This window comes from Loxodonta africana, unplaced genomic scaffold (assembly GCF_030014295.1).
Source record: "Loxodonta africana isolate mLoxAfr1 unplaced genomic scaffold, mLoxAfr1.hap2 scaffold_328, whole genome shotgun sequence".
Lineage (NCBI taxonomy): Eukaryota > Metazoa > Chordata > Mammalia > Proboscidea > Elephantidae > Loxodonta > Loxodonta africana.
Genome location: NW_026975044.1, coordinates 44,185 through 56,327, shown reverse-complemented (window position 1 = coordinate 56,327; position 12,143 = coordinate 44,185). Strand labels below are relative to the sequence as shown.

Genomic DNA, 12,143 nt, shown 5'->3' with positions numbered 1-12,143 from the left:
GATACACCATCAGTGCCAGCAGTCAGTAAATAAAATGATGTATTGAACTGGGCAAATCTTCTGCATAAAGACCTCTTTAAAGTGTTGAATAGCAAAGGTGTTACTTTTTCGACTAAGGTGCACCTGACCCAAGCCACGGTATTTTCCATCACCTCACAGGCATTCAAAAGCTGGACAATGAATAAGGAAGTCTGAAGAAGAACTGATGCCCTTGAGTTATGGTGTTGGAGAAGGATACTGAATATACTATGAACTGCCAGAAGAATGAACAAATCTGTCTTGGGAGAAGTGCAGAGTGTTCCTTGGAAGCAAGGATGGAAAAATTTCATCTCATACACTTTGGACATGTTATCGGGGGGAAGAACATCATGCTTGGTAGAGGGCCAGCAAGAAAGAAGAAGACCCTCGACCAGATGGATTAGCACAGTGTCTGCAAACAATGGATTCAAACATAGCAGCCATCTAAGGTACAGCCGCAGAGCCCACCCACCGAAGTGCTTTAGGAATAGAGACATACCTACCTCACTGGCACTTGGGGGAAGCCTGTCAGCATCCTGCCCCCCCTGGAGTATGAACCCCTGCTGCTACTAGAATCTGGTGTACAAAACTATCACCAGTTCTTCTCTAGGTGGAAATGTAACAGTCTGCTCCACACACTTGATGCCCCAAAATCAGATTCTACTGAAGAATAGTGAATGGACTCTTAGGTTCACATATCTGGTAACAGCCCAAACCAGCTAGTAATAGGACATAAGTGAGTCAAGGGCTACAACATTCAAGACAGCGCAATCTAGTAGCCCATCTACGTACATTGAAAGAAAACAAAACAAGATAAGACTCAGTGACCAAATATAGATTAAATCACTACAACATCTTAGTGATGGCTCAGAGACAGCAGGTGATATCAAAACACATATAGAAGCAGACCATGATTGCTTCTACAACTCCCCAAAGTAAAGAATCAAAATCTTTTCCAAATGAAGATACAATCCTGGAATTGCCAGATACAGAATAAAAAACAAACTAATTTACAGAATTCTTCAAGACATCAGGGATGACCTCAGAAATGAAATAAGGCAATTTACAGAAAAAGCCAAGGAACACACTGATAAAGCAGTTCAAGGTCTCAAAAAGATTATTCAAGAACATAGTGGAAAAGTTAATAAGCTGCAAGAATCCATAGAGATACAGCATTCAGAAATCCAAAAGATTAACAATAATATTACAGAATTAGACAACGCAATACGAAGTCAGAGGAGCAGACTCGAGCAATTAGAATGCAGAGTGGGAGCTCTGAAGGACCAGGGAATTGACACCAATATAGCTGGAAAAAATCAGATAAAAGAATTAAAAAAAATGAAGAAATCCTAAGAATCGTGTGGGACTCTATCAAGAAGAATAACTTGCATGTGATTGGAGTCCCAGAACGGGGAGGGATATCAGAAAACACAGAGAGAATAGTTGAAGATCTGTTGGCAGAAATCTTCCCTGACATCATGAAAGACGAAAAGATATCTATCCAAGATGCTCATCGAACCCCATTTAAGACTGATCCAAAAAGAAAATCACCAAGACGTATTATCATCAAACTTGCCAAAACGAAAAATAAAGAGAAAATATTAAAAGCAGCCAGGGATAAAATAAAGGTCTCCTACAAGGGAGAATCAATAAGAATAAGTTCAGACTACTCAGCAGAAACCATGCAGGCAAGAAGGCAATGGGATGACATATACAGAGCACTGAAGGGGAAAAACTGTCAGCCAAGGATCATATATCCAGCAAAACTCTCTCTGAAATATGAAGGTGAAATTAAGACATTTACAGATAAACACAAGCTTAGAGAATTTGTAAAAACCAAACCAAAGCTACAAGAAATACTAAAGGGGGAAATTGTTTGATAAGAAAAACAATAATATCAGACACCAGCACAACACAAGGTCACAGAACAGAGCATCCTGATATCAACCCAAATAGGGAAATCACAAAAACAAATTAAGATTAATTTTAAAAAGAAAAAAACACTCAAAACAGGGAATCATTGAAGTCAATATGTAAAAGATCATAATAATCTAAAAGAGGGACTAAATACAGGTGGCATAGAACTGCCATATGGTGAGGGATACAAGGCGATACAGGACAATACAAGTTAGGTTTTTACTTAGAAAAATAGGGGTAAATAGTAAGGTAACCACAAAGAGGTATAACAACTCCACAACTCAAAATAAAAACCAAGAAAAACATAACGACTCAGCAAACATAAAGTCAGATACTATGAAAAAGAGGAACACACAATTTACAAAGAAAAATGTCTCAGCACAAAAAAGTAAGTGGAAAAATGAAATTGTGAACAACACACATAAAAAGGCATCAAAATGACAGCACTAAACACATGCTTATCTATAATTACGCTGAATGTAAATGGACTAAAGGCATCAATAAAGAGACAGAGAGTCACGGACTGGATAAAGAAACACGATCCGTCTATATGCTGCCTACAAGAGACACACTTTAGACTTAGAGACACAAACAAACTAAAACTCAAAGGATGGAAAAAAATATATGAAGCAAACAATAAGCAAAAAAGAGCAGGAGTAGCGATATTAATTTCTGACAAAATAGACTTTAACGTTAAATCCACCACAAAGGATAAAGAAGGACACTACATAATGATAAAAGGAAAAATTGCCCAGGAAGATATAACCATATTAAATATTTATACACCCAATGACAGGGCTGCAAGATACATAAAACAAACTTTTTCAGAACTGAAAAGTGAGATAGACACCTCCACAATTATACCAGGAGACTTTGACACACCACTTTTGGAGAAGGACAGGACATCCAGTTAGAAGCTCAATAGAGACACGGAAGACCTAATTACAACAATCAACCAACTTGACCTCATTGACTTATACAGAACACTCCACCCAACTGCTGCAAAGTATACTTTTTTTTCTAGTGCACATGGAACATTCTCTAGAATAGACCACATATTAGGTTTTAAAACAAACATTTGCAGAATCCAAAACATTCAAATATTACAAAGCATCTTCTCAGACCACAAGGCCATAAAAGTGGAAATCAATAACGCAAAAATTATGGAAAAGAAATCAAATACTTGGAAACTGAACAATAACCTGCTCAAAAAAGACTGGGTTATAGAAGACATTAAGGAGGGAATAAAGAAATTCATAGAATGCAACGAGAATGAAAATATTTCCTATCAAAACCTCTGGGACACAGCAAAACCAGTGCTCAGAGGTCAATTTGTAATGATAAATGCACACATACTAAAAGAAGAAAGAACCAAAATCAGAGAACTGTCCCTACAATTTGAACAAATAGAAAGTGAGCAACAAAAGAATCCATCGGGCACCAGAAGAAAACAAATAATAAAAATTAGAGCTGAACTAAATGAATTAGAGAACAGAAAAACAATTGAAAGAATTAACAAAGCCAAAACTGGTTCTTTGAAAAAATTAACAAAATTGATAAATCATTGGCCAGACTGACTAAAGAAATACAGGAAAGGAAACAAATAACCCAAATAAGAAACGAGATGGGTCACATCACAACAGACCCAACTGAAATTAAAAGAATCATGTCAGATTATTGCGAAAAAGTACACTCTAACAAGTTTGCAAACCCAGAAGAAATGGATGAATTCTTAGAAAAAACTACCTACCTAAACTAACACAATCAGAAGAACAACTAAATAGACCCATACCAAAAATGAGATTGAAACAGTAATCAAAAAACTCCCAACAAAAAAAAAACCCTGGCCCGGATGGCTTCACTGCAGAGTTCTACCAAACTTTCAGAGAAGAGTTAACACCACTACTACTAAAGGTATTTCAAAGCATAGAAAATGATGGACTATTGCCTAGCTCATTCTATGAAGCCACTATATCCCTGATTCCAAAGCCAGGTAAAGACATCACAAAAAAAGAAAATTACAGACCTATATCCCTCATGAACATAGATGCAAAAATCCTCAACAAAATTCTAGCCAATAGAATTCAACAACATATCAAAAAAATAATCCACCACGACCAAGTGGGATTTATACCAGGTATGCAAGGCTGGTTTAATATTCGAAAAGCCATTAATGTAATCCACCACACAAATAAAACAAAAGACAAAAACCACATGGTCTTATCAATTGATGCAGAAAAAGCATTTGACAAAGTCCAATACCCTTTTATGATAAAAACTCTCAGCAAAATAGGAATTGAAGGAAAATTCCTCAACATAATAAAGGGCATCTTTTTATACAAAGCCAACAGCCAACATCACTCTAAATGGAGAGAGCCTGAAAGCATTTCCCTTGAGAACGGGAACCAGACAAGGATGCCCTTTATCACCACTCTTATTCAACATCGTGCTGGAAGTCCTAGCCAGGGCAATTAGGCTAGACAAAGAAATAAAGGGTATCCGGATTGGCAAGGAGGAAGTAAAGTTATCACTATTTGCAGATGACATGATTTTATACACAGAAAACCCTAAGGAATCCTCCAGAAAACTACTGAAACTCGTAGAAGAGTTTGGGAGAGTCTCAGGTTATAAGATAAACATACAAAAATCACTTGGATTCCTCTACATCAACAAAAAGAACATCGAAGAGGAAATCACCAAATCAATACCATTCACAGTAGCCCCGAAGAAGATAAAATACTTAGGAATAAACCTTACCAAAGATGTAAAAGACCTATATAAAGAAAACTACAAGTACTACTACAAGAAACTGAAATGGACCTAGTTAAGTGGAAAAACATACCTTGCTCATGGATAGTTAACATAGTAAAAATGTCTATTTTACCAAAACCCATCTATACATACAATGCACTTCCAATCCAAATTCCAATGACATTTTTTAATGTGATGGAGAAACAAATCACCAACTTCATATGGAAGGGAAAGAAGCCTCAGATAAGCAAAGCATTACTGAAAAAGAAGAAGAAAGTGGGAGGCCTCATTCTACCTGATTTTAGAACCTATTATACAGCCACAGTAGTCAAAACAGCCTGGTATTGGTACAACAACAGGCACATAAACCAATGAAACAGAACTGAGAACCCAGATATAAATCCATCCACATATGAGCAGCTGATATTTGACAAAGGGCCAGTGTCAGTTAATTGGGGAAAAGATAGTCTTTTTAACAAATGGTGCTGGCATAACTGGATATCCATTTGCAAAAAAATGAAACAGGACCCATACCTCACACCATGCACAAAAACTAACTCCAAGTGGATCAAAGACCTAAACTAAAGACTAAAACAATAAAGATCATGGAAGAAAAAATAGGGACAACTTTAGGAGCCCTAATACAAGGCATAAACAGAATACAAAACATTACCAAAAATGACGAAGAGAAACCAGATAACTGGGAGCTCCTAAAAATCAAACGCCTATGCTCATCTGAAGAGTTCACCAAAAGATTAAAAAGACCACCTACAGACTGGGAAAGAATTTTCAGCTACGACATCTCCGACCAGCGCCTGATCTCTAAAATCTGTATGATTCTGTTAAAACTCAACCACAAAAACACAAACAACCCAATCAAGAAGTGGGCAAAGGATATGAACACACACTTCACTAAAGAAGATATGCAGGCAGCTAACCGATACATGAGAAAATGCTCTCGCTCATTAGCCATTAGAGAAATGCAAATTCAAACTATGATGCGATTCTATCTCACTCCAACAAGGCTGGCATTAATCCAAAAAACACAAAATAATAAATGTTGGAGAGGCTGCAGAGAGATTGGAACTCTTATACACTGCTGGTGGGAATGTAAAATGGTACAACCACTTTGGAAATCTATCTAACGTTTTCTTAAACAGTTAGAAATAGAACTACCATACAACCCAGAAATCCCGCTCCTCGAAATATACCCTAGAGAACTAAGAGCCTTCACACAAACAGATATATGCACACCCATGTTTATTGCAGCTCTGTTTACAATAGCAAAAAGCTGGAAGCAACCAAGGTGTCCCATTAACGGATGAATGGTTAAATAAATTGTGGTATATTCACACAATGGAATACTACACATTAATAAAGAACCATGACGAATCTGTGAAACATTTCATAACGTGGGGGAACCTGGAAGGCATTATGCTGAGCGAAATTAGTCAGAGGCAAAAGGACAAATATTGTATAAGACCACTATTATAAGATCTTGAGAAATAGTATAAACTGAGAAGAACACATACTCTTGTGGTTACAAGGTGAGGAGGGAGGGAGGGTGGGAGAGGGTTATTTACTGATTAGTTAGCAGATAAGAACTACTTTAGGTGAAGGGAAGGACAATACTCAATACACGGAAGGTCAGCTCAACTGGACTGGACCCAAAACAAAGAAGTTTCTGAGATAAACTGATTGCTTCAAACATCAGTGGAGCATGGCGGGGGTCTGGGGACTATGGCTTAAGGGGACTTCTAAGACAATTGGCAAAATAATTCTATTATGAAAACATTCAGCATCCCACTTTGAAATGTGGCGTCTGGGGTCTTAAGTGCTAACAAGTGGCCATCTAAGATGCATCAATTGGTCTCAACCCATCAGAATCAAACGAGAATGAAGAACACCAAGGTCACAAGATAACCATGAGCCCAAGAGACAGAAAGGGCCACATGAACCAGAGACTTACATCATCCTGAGACCAGATGAACTAGATGGTGCCCGGCCACAACCGATGACTGCCCTGACAGGGAGTACAACAGAGAACCCCTGAGGGAGCAGGAGATCAGTGGGATGCAGACCCCAAATTCTCATAAAAAGACCAGACTTAATGGTCTGATTAAGACTAGAGGAATCCCAGCTGTCATGGTCCCCAAACCTTCTGTTGGCCCAGAATAGGAACCATTCCCGAAGACAACTTATCAGACATGGAAGGGACTGGACAATGGGTTGGAGAGAGATGGTGGCTAAGAGTGAGCTACTTGTATCAGATGGACACTTGAGACTGTGTTGGCATCTCCTGTCTGCAGGGGAGATAGGAGGGTAGAGAGGGTTAGAAACTGGCAAAATTGTCAGAAAGGAGAGACTGGGAGGGCTGACTCATTAGGTGGAGAGTAAGTGGGAGTATGGAATAAGGTGTATATAAGCTTATATGTGACAGACTGACTTGATTTGTAAACGTTCACGTAAAGCTCAATAAAAATTATTAAAAAAACATAGCAGCCATTTTGAGGATGGCGCAGGGACAGGCAGTGTCTCATTCTGCTGTACACAGAGTCACTATGAGTCAGAATGGACTAAACAGCACCAAACAACAACAACAAAGATGGTAGTGTGGATACATATCCTGTTATGTAATCTTCAAAGAGTATTACAATCAGATAGCTAGAAAACTTATCTAAGGGAAAATAAGACGCCAAAGTTCATACCAGCAGGAGCCTGCATTAATATCATAGCAAGAAACAGGTCATGGTTATTGCAGCCAGGAAATTAGCATCTATATCCAACTGAAGAAGAACTCAAGATATGTATACTTGGAAACTAAATCCACATCCCAATAGGAACCCTGGTGGCACAGTGTTTAAGAGTTACAGCTGCCAACCAAAAGGTCAGCAGTTCAAATCCACCAAACGCTCCTTTGAAAACCATGTGGCAGTTCTACTCCTTCCTATAGAGTTGCTGTGCATCAGAAACCACTTGATGGCAATAGTAATGGGCAGCAGTAAATACGGCATATTTATTACAGTCAAGAGGTTAGCATGCATACCCAAAGAAAAACACGATGGGTTAAAACAAGCTCTAAGACTAAATATTTACCTAGAATATAGTAATAATATTGAAGTCAAGGTCATTACAGCCATAAAGTTAGCACTTATAGCCAAAGAAATAAGAGGTCAGAATTAATAAAACCTGGAATTCATCCAAATCCTAACATAAAGTGAGGGGCACAATGTTACAACCTCCATATACAAGGAGAAAGGAGGTTAGGGTTCAAAGAATCATGAGCCCAAAATCATATTTTAATAAGAGATACATTATGCTTCTTAAAGCCAGGAAGCTACATTCACATACTACTTAAGAGAAGATCAGGGTTCATAAAGCCCTGGTCTGACTCAAATTGTGCTAAGAATTGTGTTATGTTTCCTACAAGCAGGTAAGTAGCAACCACGTTCATGGACAAAAACAGATTAGGGTTCATAAAGCTAACAGCCTACATCCATATTTTAGTGAAAATGGCCCATGGTTCTCATGGCCAGGGAGCTAGAATCCATATCCTATGAAACGTAAAGACAGAGTTTAAAGAATGCAAATCCGAGTAAAAACCTGAAACTGGATCTGAGTATTAAACAGGCCGTGGTTGTTAGAGTCAAGAAACTCCTATGTTGGGAGACTGAAGGTCAGGGTTCATTGAGCCGGAAAAATGCATCCATAAAACATAGCCAAGGGAAAAGGGGGCCACAGTAAGTACAGCCAGATAGGTAGTATTCATATTCATGATTAAAGATGGTCAGAGTCCATATGAAAGGAAATTTGCCTTAATAACCTACTTAAAAAAAGATACATGGCTTGTGAGGCCTGGAAATTAGCATCTATACCCAGAGAAACATGAAGGCAGGATTCATAAAGAAGAGCTTTAACGTATGTACTAGTGAGAAAAGGGTCATTTAAACAAAGCTAGAAAGGGAATATCCATAACCTTAAAACAATATCTACGTCTTTACTAAGATATTGACATAATAGTAAAGATTATGCCATGGTTGTTACAAAAAGGAAGTTAGCAACCATATCCAAAGCAAAAAGAATAACAAAAAAGATCAGGTTTCACAGAGCCAGGAGCTTGACCCATATTCTGGTAATGAAATAGTCAAAGGCAGCACGGTTAGAAAGCTAGCATCCTATTCAAGCAGACAAGAGGCCAGGGTTCACAGAGCTTGTTCCATGCACATATTTTTTTAATAAGGAATATGACGTGAGTGTTACAGCCAGAATCTGCTAATAGAGAAGTTCATGATTCACAGAGCCAAGAGACTAAATCAACACCCTATGAAGTAATGGGGCATGGTTGTTACAGAACCATGCCCCATACTGGCATCTATATTAAAGAGAGGGAAGGGAAGGGTTCTTTTATCAAAGTTGATGTCAATATCCTGTTGAGAATTATGCCTTGGATTTCAGCCAGGAATCCAGCACCAGTATGTAAAAACAAACAGTTGTATGTAAGGGATAAGGAAATCATGCTACATCTTAGTAAGAATTAGGAACGGTGCTTTCAGCCAGGACGTCAACATTTATATTCAATGGAGAGGAAGTCATTGTACGTGGAGCAAGTACTGACCATTGTACATGGAGCAAGTACTGACCAGTACATCTGGCTCATAGCAACCCCAGATATTGCAGAGTAGTAATGTACTCCACAGGTTTTTTTGTTTTCTAAGTTTATGCCCTTTGGGAAGTAGATAGCCAGAACTTTCACTTGAGGGGCCTCTATGTGGACTCAAACTGTCAATCGTTCTGTTAGCAGTCATATGTTTAATGGTTTGGGCCACCCAGAAGATAGTGTCATAATTTAAGGAGTGAGCATGTTAAAATTAACAGATCTAATGGCTGGTGGAGCCACTGTGGAAAAGGGTCTGAGCATTTCCCAAAGCAACGATTGTTCTACCACCACACCAGCAGACAAGTGCAGCTCAGGGCTTTTACTGAGAGCTGGAGCTCTCTTTTTGCACAAGTCCACCTACAAAAGTGTAATAGGAGCCTAATTTGTAAGAGCCAGAAGTTGCATACTAAGCTTACCCTGCTTGAACCACACCAGAGGCCGTTTGTTAGTGCAAAAAGGTGGTGGACGGCAGGAGTTCTACACTGGACACCCCGGGGGGATCTCCAGAGAAGCAGAATGACTGCCCAGAAGGTGGTGCCCAGGAAGGGTAAAACGTCCACCTACGTTACATACCGTAGGGTTCCTTTGCATCGATTCTCCAAAGGGCAATGCTGGATAAATGCAGAGGAGCTGTGTGGTGGCCAGGCCTCAGCTCAGGAGCACTGGGTGTGCAGATGGAAGTGTGAAGGGTGGACTGCTTGGGGATACCATCATGGCCAGTACCTTGTGGGTATGGATTCCCACACCCCGGTTGTAACACTGTGTTAGAAGGGGTCTCCAGACTTTACCCTGGGACAAAGACAGTGATCAGGTCATGGGATGTGTTCTTGTCATTTCTCAGGAGGGCTGGGGTACTCACAATGGGATTGGGAAGAGAGAGACAAAACGAAAACAAAGACGAAAGCACCGTGGAACTAAGATGAGTATGTTTTCCTGAGTATTCTCGCCTACACTGCCTGGAAATCCTGGGTGTGGATCCACCACCGACTGGGCCACGGCCCTGGAAGTGGCCTGGTTCTTCCAGTGGACAGACTTTGTCCCAGTGCCTGGAGCACAGGTGGTGGCTGAGGCGGAAACAGCCTACAACCATCCAGACCAACAGCATCAGTGTCAGCACCGCTGCCCTCCACCAAGGGGAGCCAAGCCAGGCACAGGGGCAGGGCCATGGGTTCAGAGGTCACACCGTGGGCCTAAGGATTGGCAGAACGCTTTCAGGGCCCCGGACGCTGCCCCCTTTCTCCTCCCCGTCCAGGCCCAGGCCAGTCCAGCGGCATTAAACAGCCCCCGTCTGCCCGCCCGGCCGCCCCACAACCGCCAGCCAGCCAGCCTGCCTGCCTTCTCTCCGTCTCTGGCAGCAGCCCCTCAGCCCTCGGTCCAGAGCTCTTTCGGGACCCGCCCTGAGGGAAGGCAGGAGCTAGGCCACCTTCACCCAGCCACCATGGTCCACCTGAGGGCGTCCGAAGTCCGGCAGCTGCGGCACAACAAGTTCGTGGTCGTCATGGGGGACTCGGTGCAGAGGGCCGTGTACAAGGACCTGGTGCTCCTGCTGCAGAAGGACTGCCTGCTCTCAAGCAGTCCCCTGAAGGCCAAGGGCGAGATGAGCTTCGAGCAGGACAGGCTGCTGCACGGCGGCGGGTGGGGCCGTATGCACAACGGGACCCACTACCGCGAAGTCCGCGAGTTCTGCTCCACACACCACCTTGTGCGCTTCTACTTCCTCACGCGCGCCTACTCCCGGTACGTGGAGAAAGTCCTGCTGGAGCTGCTGAGGGGCGAGCACGGCCCAGACGTGGTCATCATGAACTCCTGCCTCTGGGACCTGTCCAGGTATGGCCAGGATTCCATGTGGAGCTACAGGAGGAACCTGGAGACCCTGTTCTGGTGCCTTCGCTAGGTCCTGCCCGAGTCCTCTCTCGTGGTGTGGAACACTGCCATGCCAGTGGCTGAGACGGTCTCGGGGGGTTTCCTCCCGCCTGAGGGCATGCCCCCGACCTCGTGCCTGCGGGATGATGTGGTGGAGGCCAACTTCTACAGCGCCGCTGAGGCCAGCAGGCTCCGCTTCAACGTGCTGGACTTGAATTTCCACTTCCGGCACTCCGGCAGCACGGGCAGGCAGATGGCGTGCACTGGAACCAACACGCTCATCGAAGGCTCTCGCAGCTGCTGCTGGCCCACCTGGGCGACATCTCGGGCGTGGACCTGCCCTGCGACAACCCGGTGGGCAGGTGGATCTGGGAAGGCCCTGGGAGCCGTCTCAGAGGGCCCGCGGACGACAGACGGCTCCAGCACCACTGAGGTGAATCCAGTGAGGTAGGCCCCGCCTCGACGCCCGCCTAGACCCGCGTGCCCTATCGCTTAGTCGCGGAGACCCCCTATTTCCCTGCCCCAGGTTCCCCGGTGCTTCCGGCGGCACCGCCATGGCTCCAGTTTGCCCTGGAACCAATCCCTGCAGCGCCAGCCATGCTCTGGCGACCCCTCTGCACTGCACACTAGGTATGGCGAGGAAGCAAACCTGACAGCTGGCCGGCTGCCCCGCAACGCCGGAATACATACGGCCTCTGATTAGCACCAGCGCCGCGTGGTTCACCGGGCTTCTCCGCCTTACCCTCCAGGTACCCCCCGCAGAGCCACAGAGGTGCAGGGGGACGGACCGCAGCCACCAGTATGACCAGTGCCAAGACTTCGGTAACCACCCCCCCAGGTAGGTCGTCCTCTCCCCTTTGAACCCTTGCCTGGGGGATGGCCTAGGCATGCAGGTCTGGAACACCTCCAGCCACCCCTCCACCCCTCTCAGCAAGGA

General features: G+C 43.1%; 1 pseudogene; it reads left to right on the top strand.

Annotated features, from left to right (window-relative positions):
• The first annotated feature begins 10,781 nt into the window (after nt 1-10,781).
• Nucleotides 10,782-11,638, top strand: LOC135229511 (PC-esterase domain-containing protein 1B-like; annotated as a pseudogene).
• Nucleotides 11,639-12,143: the final 505 nt, after the last annotated feature.